At 41.2% G+C, this 10139-nt stretch overlaps 1 protein-coding gene across 1 annotated transcript in view; it reads right to left on the bottom strand.

Annotated features, from left to right (window-relative positions):
- The window catches only part of gnb1l (guanine nucleotide binding protein (G protein), beta polypeptide 1-like), a 46195-nt gene extending 36922 nt beyond the window's left edge, over window positions 1–9273 (bottom strand). Inside the window, exon 1 of the mRNA XM_061672969.1 lies at window positions 9181–9273. The gene's annotated coding sequence lies outside the window, so the exon portion shown is untranslated. The remainder of the gene's footprint in view (window positions 1–9180) is intronic.
- Between the last annotated feature and the right edge of the window lie 866 nt (window positions 9274–10139).

A 10139-nucleotide genomic window follows, 5' to 3' on the forward strand; every position in this document is an offset into this window, starting at 1 on the left:
AAATCAAGAAAGACAGCTCATGACAACAACTCAATGATGTCAGCTCAAATTTATTGGACACATCAGAAAAGGAAAATTGGAGGATTTCTGCCTCAGAGGAAGAATAGAGCGAAAGAAGGTGCAAGGTGGTCAAAGGAAAACATATTTAAATAATTTTCAACCCAATTTCAACCGTGCCAGGGTGCTCCGGAGCACCAACAGAGACAGAGAAAAGTGCCACTACATCACCCATGTTGTGGTTCGCCACAAGCCAGGATCGAGTTAGGCACTTGACGACGAGTGGTCAAGTTACCCATGTGTGCCTGAGAGAGCTCTTTGACTAGCCTGTCTCACTACAAACACTAGGGAATTAGATGTGGAGCGTTAAAAAAAATCTAAATAAAATAAACATAGAAAAGATAAATTATCTAGTAATTGCCCTTTCCAAGGCGGCACGGTGGACGACTGATTAGAGCGTCTGCCACACAGTTCTGAGGACCGGGGTTCAATCCCCGGCCCCGCCTGTGTGGAGTTTGCATGTTCTCCCCGTGCCTGCGTGGGTTTTCTCCGGGCACTCCGGTTTCCTCCCACATACCAAGAACATGCATGGTAGGTTAATTGACAACTCTAAATTGCCCGTAGGTGTGAATGTGAGTGCAAATGTTTGTTTGTTTGTATGTGCCCCGCGATTGGCTGGCAACCAGTTCAGGGTGTACCCCACCTCCTGCCCGAAGATAGCTGGGATAGGCTCCAGCACGCCTGAGACCCTAGTGAGGAGAAGCGGCTCAGAAAATGGATGGATGGATGAATGGATGGATGGCTGGATGCCCTTTCCAAATGATGACAACTTTGCAAAAGGCATGGATCTGTTTTAAGCAAACTAAACAAGAAACGTTTTGGGTCACAACTTTAAAAACTTGTTTTAGTGTAGTATGATGAAAATGGCAAGACCCAACGACATTGTTTTTGTGAGGGTCTAGCGCTTAAGATGATTGGAGGTTAAATCTGCATTCCAGGCCAGAGTCTTGTGTCTGTCTGCGTGTGACAGGGGGAGGCTCACCCTGATAACAGGTGGATTAGGCTTTACTCATTGTCCTCCTTGCAGAAGGGCCATGTGTAGCTGTGACTCATGGACAGAGTGGTTTGTTTTCACTGTCTAAAGACTGGGGGGTTAAACTTTCCACTGGCAATTCCTGCTGCCCTTCAAATAAACACAACAGCAGGGGACAGCGATGGAGCTGTCCCCGTGTTGGGGCTGTGAGCTGCCAAACCAAACTATGTTCATAAGATCAGTACAATGGCCACTTTCCCCTGCCATGACTTCCCGGTGGACTGCTTCTTCTGTTTAACCAGGCGTCAGTATTTCCATTTGCTGAGCATCGCTGAACAATGACCCTGTTGTGGTGCCAGGTCCCGTCACCCACCAACCCAAATACAAACAGCTCTGGCCAGTTGCTGTACATATGTAAACAAAAAGGCAACAAGATGTCACTCAGATATATTTCTACGGCCCCAGACAATTAATGACAGGTAATATTTTTTAATGCAAAGTAACTTTATGGCTGCAAATGTAAACAGAGGCCAAGCAATTACTTTAGACATCCATCATTTCAAAGATCAATCGTAATTTACTAATATCATAAATATGCAAGTCATCTGTTCCGTCTGCTCATCTCATTAAAGATATCCACATCATAACATGTCAGAAATGGGCAGAAGCCTGTAGAGGAGGGTTAAGGCTCCTGCTGCCTGTAACAGATAAGACAGCTCTGGGTAATCTGAGTCTAAGTCTGTGGATAAAGGCAGTTTGTCTCTTCTTGGGCTGTCTGTCCACACCTACTGTGTAATTAGGCCTAATTATGAGGAAAAAGGTCCGCTTCCCCTTCATGTTATTAAATAAGAACCTGCCTCATCTGCCAAGAATCTCTCAACGCATGCAAGGGGCTGGCGACCTTCAGATCAAACATTGCCACTATCTGTGTGCCTGCCCCACCCTTTCTTCTCCTCAGCACATAAGGAGGCAGCGTTATGATGCCACGCACTCATGTTTTTTTGGTTTGGGAGGTAGAAGTGATGGGAGAGTCCTGTCCACATTCCTTGTTTGACTCTGGTGCTGGTATCACGTAATCAGCAGCTCCCCACCTGAACTGCCGCCTTGCCAAAATCTGCTATTCATAAATAACAGCGGGCAGGAGGGGTATGCTGATCACAGGGACTTATTAGAAACTTCATTATGGCCCTGCATCGCAGGCACCATTATGAAGGCATTGGATTCCTAGATCCTCTGCTCTGATATCAGTTCAATCAAATAGATCTGAGCTACATGATAAATAAATTAGAGTAGATTCCACATAAATTGAAAATATGCATTCAATAAAGGCTTTCCAAAAAAGACATGTATGACAAATGCCGTAACTTGTTTGAAAAAAAAAAAAGGAAACAAAAAGAAAATTCTATCACCACTTAATTCATCCATTGCTGCTAACTCATAAATGAGCTGCAATTTTCTCACGCCTGTCTACCTTTTTGGCACTCAAAGTGCTTTACAATGTAATCTAAGTGACCCATTCACACAACGCTGAATGAAATATACAGTACTTGAAAAGAAAGCAAGCTTGTTCATACACTGATCATGAAGCTGGAGCAAATGTCACTTCAGTATCTTATCACATACAAATATTAGTCAGCCTTCTATTAATTAGAGGTTTTATGTTGCTGTGTGCCGACCAGATTTTCCCTGCTGCGAGCAACTTTACATGCACAAATTAATTGGGAATACTAAAAAAGTTCATTCTATCAATTTTTTCACAGTTCTCTGAAATATCCTGGTTTACGTACACTGGGTGCAGTCAGATCTTTCCACAAACTGTCTGATGGGGATCATCTTCCTTTCAGTTTGCTAAGCGACAGGGTTTCAGTGAGTAATAATGAGTTGTTGCTTACTTGCTAACTGCTACAAGTCATTTGGTTAAAGGTACAGAATAACTTTCTAGCTCTGTAAAACTTGGTTGTGTGAGGGTGTTTTCATTTTTGCACAAAGACAATCTGCATGGGTTATTTTGGTTATGGTAATACTCAAAGGCTAAGAAAAAAAATGCCCAACGCTCCAGGAATGTGTCACTTTTTTGACACTGCTACGGAGGTCCTTGCAGTTGCTGAATGCCAACCAACAATGGTTGATGAAGATAAGAGTGATTTAAATACCTGTTATATTCTGATGGTTTTCTTCCATTTAGTATTTGAAAACAAACAGGCCATTACTTTAAATGTATTCATTGATTATGAAAGTCCATGATGTTTTCTAATTGTTGTGTATACACATTCTTACGTGACTAAATTAAGTTTGATTATAGAGATACACTACTTCTTGTGGACAACACTCACTTATAATACTATTACGGTAATATTACATGTCATTAGGTCAGTGATTCCCAACCAGTGTGCCGAGGCACAGTAGTGTGCCGTGAGCGGTCTTCAGGTGTACTGCGGGAAATTATCAGATTTTACTTAATTGCTCAAGAAATTATTTATTTCCAAGAAATAATGTGTCTTTATTCATCTATTTATGCCAGTGAGGCATAGTGACAGACAGAACAAATGAATGGTATTCTATTAGATGGCAGGAAGTACATACAATAATTAATGTATCCACTTTTTGTGACATTTGTGTTTATGGGTGTGCCGTGATATTTTTAAATTTTAAAATATGTGCCTTGGCTCCATAAAGGTTGGAAATCCCTGCATTAGGGTAACGAGGGGCACAGTTGAAAATAGTTTTTTTTTTTTACCTGTGCCAGATTTTAAATCTTATTGTAACTTAACAGTTATGTTTTTTTTCTATCCACATCCAATAAAGACTACATTCAATTCAAAGGACTCCCTCATCGCTAAGAATTATTTCCCTTTCAGTCTAAACACAAGTTGGTGTCAGCTATCTTTCCGCCACAGTTGTTTGCTCGGTGAAGAATACATACACATGCGAGAAGAATTTAGGTTCCAATCAAATAGTTTTAAGTCTGTTTTCAATCAACTAAATGCAATAGTTTGTTCTTCTTAAATACATGTGAATGTTTGGATTGTCTCGATCAGGGAGCACTTCTGCGTTGCTTGATCTGTTGTTGGACAGTTTTTCCTGCCATGACCTCCCACCATAGATAGTTCTGAGGAGGAAACCAACTTGCAGAAAGGAGAGGCAGGTCCATTATTAAAGTCCAGTTAGACAAACAGCATGGGAAGTGGTTAGGAAGCCACACACCCATTATTGTGTCTTGGTGGGGAGATCTGGACTGGATAAACAGCCCTGCGTCAGATCGAGGTTGAAGTCAGACACAAGTGCACCAACACCCACTGTCAGTCACAGATCCACTGAACGGTAAGAGGTGGCATTGTTTGCGTGAATGGCGTGAATGCTAAGCAGGGGCCATAGCAGATAAGGCCTCAATGCCTTGTGGGTGTCATTGAGGCAAGCACTGATGGAGCACCGTGTCATAGGGTCCTGATTTAGCAGGTCCTGTCTGTGGTCAACAGGTACCGGAGTGCTTATCTGTTTGCATTATCACCTATTTCCTCCACAAATTCATTTACCTGGACACTAAAGGATAGAGGAACACAAGAGGGTCAATAGCTTAAGTGTCATACATCAACACTTTTTTCAGTGTGATGGCCTAAAGATCGGGAAGGATGGGTGTGTAAAAATAAATAAATAAATAAATCCGTTGTGCTGCAATTCAAACAAGACTCGAAGATATGACTATTAGGCTTTACATGATCAGGATTTTTGGGGCCGATCACCAATCAGTGAGTTTAAAAAATTGATAACCGATCACCGATCCACTCACAAGATGGAGCAATGTGTCTATTTAAATGACTTGTTCATTTACTGTATTTCCTTGTGTACTGTATACTGAGTACCTTTAAAAGTATTCTTGTATTCAAAAGTATTCGTCAGGTCATGTATTCTAATCAGTCAGGTCAAACCAACATTACAACATGACAGAAATAATGGGTGCTAACTTACTGTAATTAAATTACGTCACACACACCAAAACTTTGGAGCATGATTCGAGAGAACGCCGGCATGTTTCCGTCCAATCGTTAGTGCTAGCCCTAGCTTGCTAGACTACATAACGTTTTGTTGCCTGCTTGTGAGCCGTATCGTATTAAAAACAGGGGAACATACCTCAAGCAATCCTTAAAAGAACATCCTCTCCCGAGCACCGGTGACCACCACCACCACATGTTTTTCCCCATATTGTTCTTGTAATACCTGCGGCGTGATTAATTTTTCTTGTCTTCGCCATGGTAACGACTGTATCTGGTCGTGTTTGAGTTGGCAAGATAAAGTCCAGTGATCGTAAAATATGGGATGTAATGGTATCGGAATACAAGATTTTATTGCAGTAGTCTGACATAGTGGAATCGTGAAAGACCAAATTTATGTGTTGTCTGTCTCAGACGTGTTGTCTGTCCCACACCGCAGACATGTTTTTTTTGTTTTTTTTTAAATAACTATTGGCAGTCAGATATTTACAGTACGACGTCAGAAGACACGCGACAAGGCTAAAAATAAACACGTTTTTGGATTCAAATATACTGTACACGAAGGCGACGCAGAGTAAATGTGTTTTGCGGAGTCGATCAATGACGTCATTGATCGGATCGGCGACTTATGACATTAAAGCCGATCAACATAAAATGCTAATTATTGACCGATAACGATCAAGCCGATCAGAGGGGTTCCTGGAGCTCTTTCTTTAACAAGTCAGTTTCTCCTTTTAGTTAATTGTGCACTGCACTGTCCCGGAGAGCCGGTTATGGAGACAGAGCAATACATGTAATAATGAGTGAGTTCATCTTTGCTGGGAAATCCCTACTCGCTTAAAACACCATTGGTTTTGGTTGATGATGTGCACATTGGAACATAAGACTGATCATTGAATTGTTTTTGTTGATTTTGAAAGAAATATATGGTTCTCAATAGGCTTTACACGATCAGGATTTTTGGGGCTGATCAGCGAGTTGAAAAAAACGATAACCGAGCACAAGATGGAGGAATGTGTCTATTTAAATTACCTGTTCATTTACTGTATATACAACCCCAATTCCAATGATGTTGGGATGTTGTGTTAAATGTAAATAAAAACAGAATACAATAATTTGCAAATCATGTTCAACCTATATTTAATTGTATACACTACAAAGACACAATATTTAATGTTCCAACTGATAAACTTGATTGATTTTAGCAAATAATCACTAAATCATGAGAATTTTATGGCTGCAAAACGTTACAAAGAAGCTGGGACAGGTGGCAAAAAAGACTGAGAAAGTTGAGGAATGCTCATCAAACACCTGTTTGGAATATCCCACAGGTGAACAGGCTAATTGGGAACAGGTGGGTTCCATGATTGGGTATAAAAGGAGCTTCCCTGAATTGCTCAGTCAATCACAAGCAAAGATGGGGCGAGGTTCACCTCTTTGTGAACTAGTGCATGAGAAAATAGTTGAACAGTTTAAGGACAATGTTCCTTAACGTACAATTGCAAGGAATTTAGGGATTTCATAATCTATGGTCCATAATATCATCGAAAGGTTGAGAGAATCTGGAGAAATCACTGCATGTAAGCGGCAAGGCCGAAAACCAACATTGAATGCCCGTGACCTTCGATCCCTCAGGCGGCACTCCATCAAAAACCGACATCAATGTGTAAAGGACATCACCACATGGGCTCAGGAACATTTCAGAAAACCAATGTCAGTAAATACATTTCGACGCTACATCCATAAGTGCAACTTGAAACTCTTATCAACTAGACCCAGAAACCCCGCCGGCTTCTCTGGGCCCGAACTCATCTAAGATGGACGGATGCAAAATGGAAACGTGTTCTGTGGTCCGACGAGTACGACACATTTCAAATTGTTTTTGGAAATTGTAGACGTCGTGTCCTCCGGGCCAAAGAGGAAACGAACCATCCGGACAGTTATGGACGCAAAGTTCAAAAGCCAGCATCTGTGATGGTATGGGGCTGGGTTAGTGCCAATGGCATGGGTAAATTACATATCTGTGAAGGCACCATTAATGCTGAAAGGTACATACAGGTTTTGGAGAAACATATGCTGCCATCCAAGCAACGTCTTTTTCATGGACGCCCCTGCTTATTTCAGCAAGACAATGCCAAACCACATTCTGCACAGTGTGGCTTCGTAGTAAAAGAGTCCGGGTACTAGACTCGCCTGCCTGCCATCCAGACCTGTCTCCCATTGAAAATGCGTGACGCATTATGACGCGTAAAATACGACAACGGAGACCCCGCACTGTTGAACAGCTGAAGCTGTACGTCTAGTGAGAATGGGAAAGAATTCCACCTACAAAGCTTCAACAATTAATGTCTCCAGTTCCCAAAAGAAAAGGTGATGTAACACATGACCCTGTCCCAGATTTTTTGGAACGTGTTGCAGCCATAAAATTCTAAGTTAATGATTATTTTCTAAAAACAATTAAGTTTATCAGTTTGAACATTAAATATCTTGTCTTTGTAGTGTATTCAATTATTTATAGGTTGAACATGATTTGCAAATCTTTGTATTCTGTTTTTATTTATGTTTAACACAACGTCCCAACTCTGCGATTGGCTGGCAACCAGTTCAGGGTGTACCCCGCCTCCTGCCCGGTGACAGCTGGGATAGGCTCCAGCACGCCCGCGACCCTCGTGAGGAGAAGCGGCTCAGAAAATGGAAGGAATGGACAACGTCCCAACTTCATTGGAATTGGGGTTGTAGTTGTGTACTTAATTGCTCCAAAAATTATATTTACAATAAATAATGTATCTTTGTTCCCCTATTTATGCCAGTGAGGCATAGCGACAGACAGAACAAATGATAAATGGTCTCCTGTTAGATGGCAGGAAGTACATATCGTAATTAATTGCCAAAAACAGTTATCTCGGTTTTGTTGTGGTTTAATTGAATAAAATTTTGTTTCATCCACTTATTTATCTGTTTTAGACAGTGACACCTCAATTGAACTGTAGTCATCTGGAGACACAGCTAGATATAACAGTGTGTCATCTGCATAGCTATGATTAAAAAATTTAAGTTCTGAAGAATTTGACCCAAGGGTAGCATATACAGGCTGACAGGAGGGTCCAAGAACTGACCCTTGAGGGACCCCATAGGTCATTGACATTCGATGAGATTGAACATTACCAATAGTTACAAATTAACTCATTTGCTCCAGGTAGGATTTGAACCATTTAAGGACTGTTCCATTTAGTCCTCCCCACGTTTCCAACCTGTTCAGGAGTATGTTATGATCTACCACATCAAAAGGTGCACTGAGATCCAACAAGACCAGAATTGCCACCTTTCCCGAGTCAGTAAAGAGCCAAAGGTCTGAAATCCTGCGAATTAGGAGTCAATGACATCCAAATGTCAGCTGGTGTTGATTCTCAGGTTCATTACATAATACTTCATTCAACTAATTTTTGGAGAGATGTTAATCTGCTTTAGGATAAGCGGTTCAGAAAATGAATGAATGAATGTTAATCTGCTTCCTGGCTACTGTTGCGGTGCTCTTGAAACAAAAAACAAAAAAAAGCACCATTCCTGAACGCATGAGGTGCAGGACTGTTTGTACACCACTTTCACTTAGACACCTCTTGTTGCATGCCTCCATGTGTGTGATTTGGTTCACTGTGTGGTGTACAACAAATATACACAGAAGAGTGTGAGTTTCGCCTTGAGGGATTATAATGAGTGTAATAAACAAAAATATGTAGTAGTACTAAAAGTAATTCTCAAAGGAATTGTAAATGCACTATTGCACAGAATGGTTTTAGTGGAGCATAACTGAGATAAGCAAATACAGCACAAACAAAATAAATAAATAGCGAATACAATACGAACAAAATAAACATGAGAAAGACAGGTTATTCGAGGAGTGTATTTGGAAGTGTAACACATTGGTAAACAAACGTTTTCAAGCGATTCATTTTGGGGGCTTCAGTTTCAACACACTGTTAGTAGATTTGAAGAAGGCCTGAGTGAACTCAAAAGTTATGTGTCGAATATAGGAAAATTGCGAAGGAGCTTTCACGAGAATAAGCAGAAGACACTACTAGCCACTAAAATACGGGCGTCTTAAAAGTAATGACGACAATGCACAGCCTAAAGGTGAAGGTAGCAAAGAAAGTTGAACACTACCATTTTGGGAGGCAATGATGTTTTGATCGTTGTCAGGACAGGACCGGGATTGCGTAGCACGGCTTGGATACAAAACATGTGCGGGTTCACAAAGGACCCTTGTTTACATCAGATGAGCTGTCCTTGCAATGCCTGTGCAAAACTCTCTCAGCGCTTCTCTCGTCCTGTCCCTTTCCTCTCGCGAGAGAGAGATTTGCCTAACCACAATGGTAAATATATTAAATGTTTGAAATTAAATTGTCCTTAGCTTGAAGGTGAGTGTAAATGTTTTTGTTTGTTTGTTTGTTTGTTTGTTTTGTTTTGGGTTTTTTTGCCCTGCGCAGTACTTTTTCTCAAGTTTTGATAGAGCCTTTGGTCCAGTGTTGGTTCTAGGAGGGTCGGGGGAGGGGGCTGTGCCCCCTTACCACCCTGCCTGGTCCCCCTGTGGCACCTCTCCATACAGTTACTGCGCAGTACTATATGGAGTCAGAGAGCAGCATCAGCAGCTCATGCACACTTAACACCGAGCACAACCTACACTTACCATACAACAACAACAAAAGAACGAAAAAGCTGTTATTATGGGGGGAAACATGAAAAAAGATTATCATTACAGTTGACACATAATTATCACATGTATAGCATGCCGCCAGGCATGCAAGCATGTCAGCGTCCACTTTTCCCAGCGCTACAGCACATACTGGAAATATTACAATTTTGATATGGCACTGACGCAAAAGGTGGAACTGATGCGTGTTGCAATTCAATATTCTAGTGGGATCCTTCGTGTGTTGTTTTGTTGAAAACCCAAGTACAAAATTACCATCCGACTAGCAAGAGGCAATCAGAACTAAGAAACACTTACTACAAACTACATAAAATCATTCTAGTTAAAAAAAAAAAAAAAGTTGTCAGAAACGTCATGAATCATAATAGCAGCCTGTCAGGCCAGGCACTAATGTCAGTTTGAGTTGATTACA

The sequence above is a fragment of the Phycodurus eques genome, chromosome 3 (assembly GCF_024500275.1).
Source record: "Phycodurus eques isolate BA_2022a chromosome 3, UOR_Pequ_1.1, whole genome shotgun sequence".
In the NCBI taxonomy this organism is placed as follows: Eukaryota; Metazoa; Chordata; class Actinopteri; order Syngnathiformes; family Syngnathidae; genus Phycodurus; species Phycodurus eques.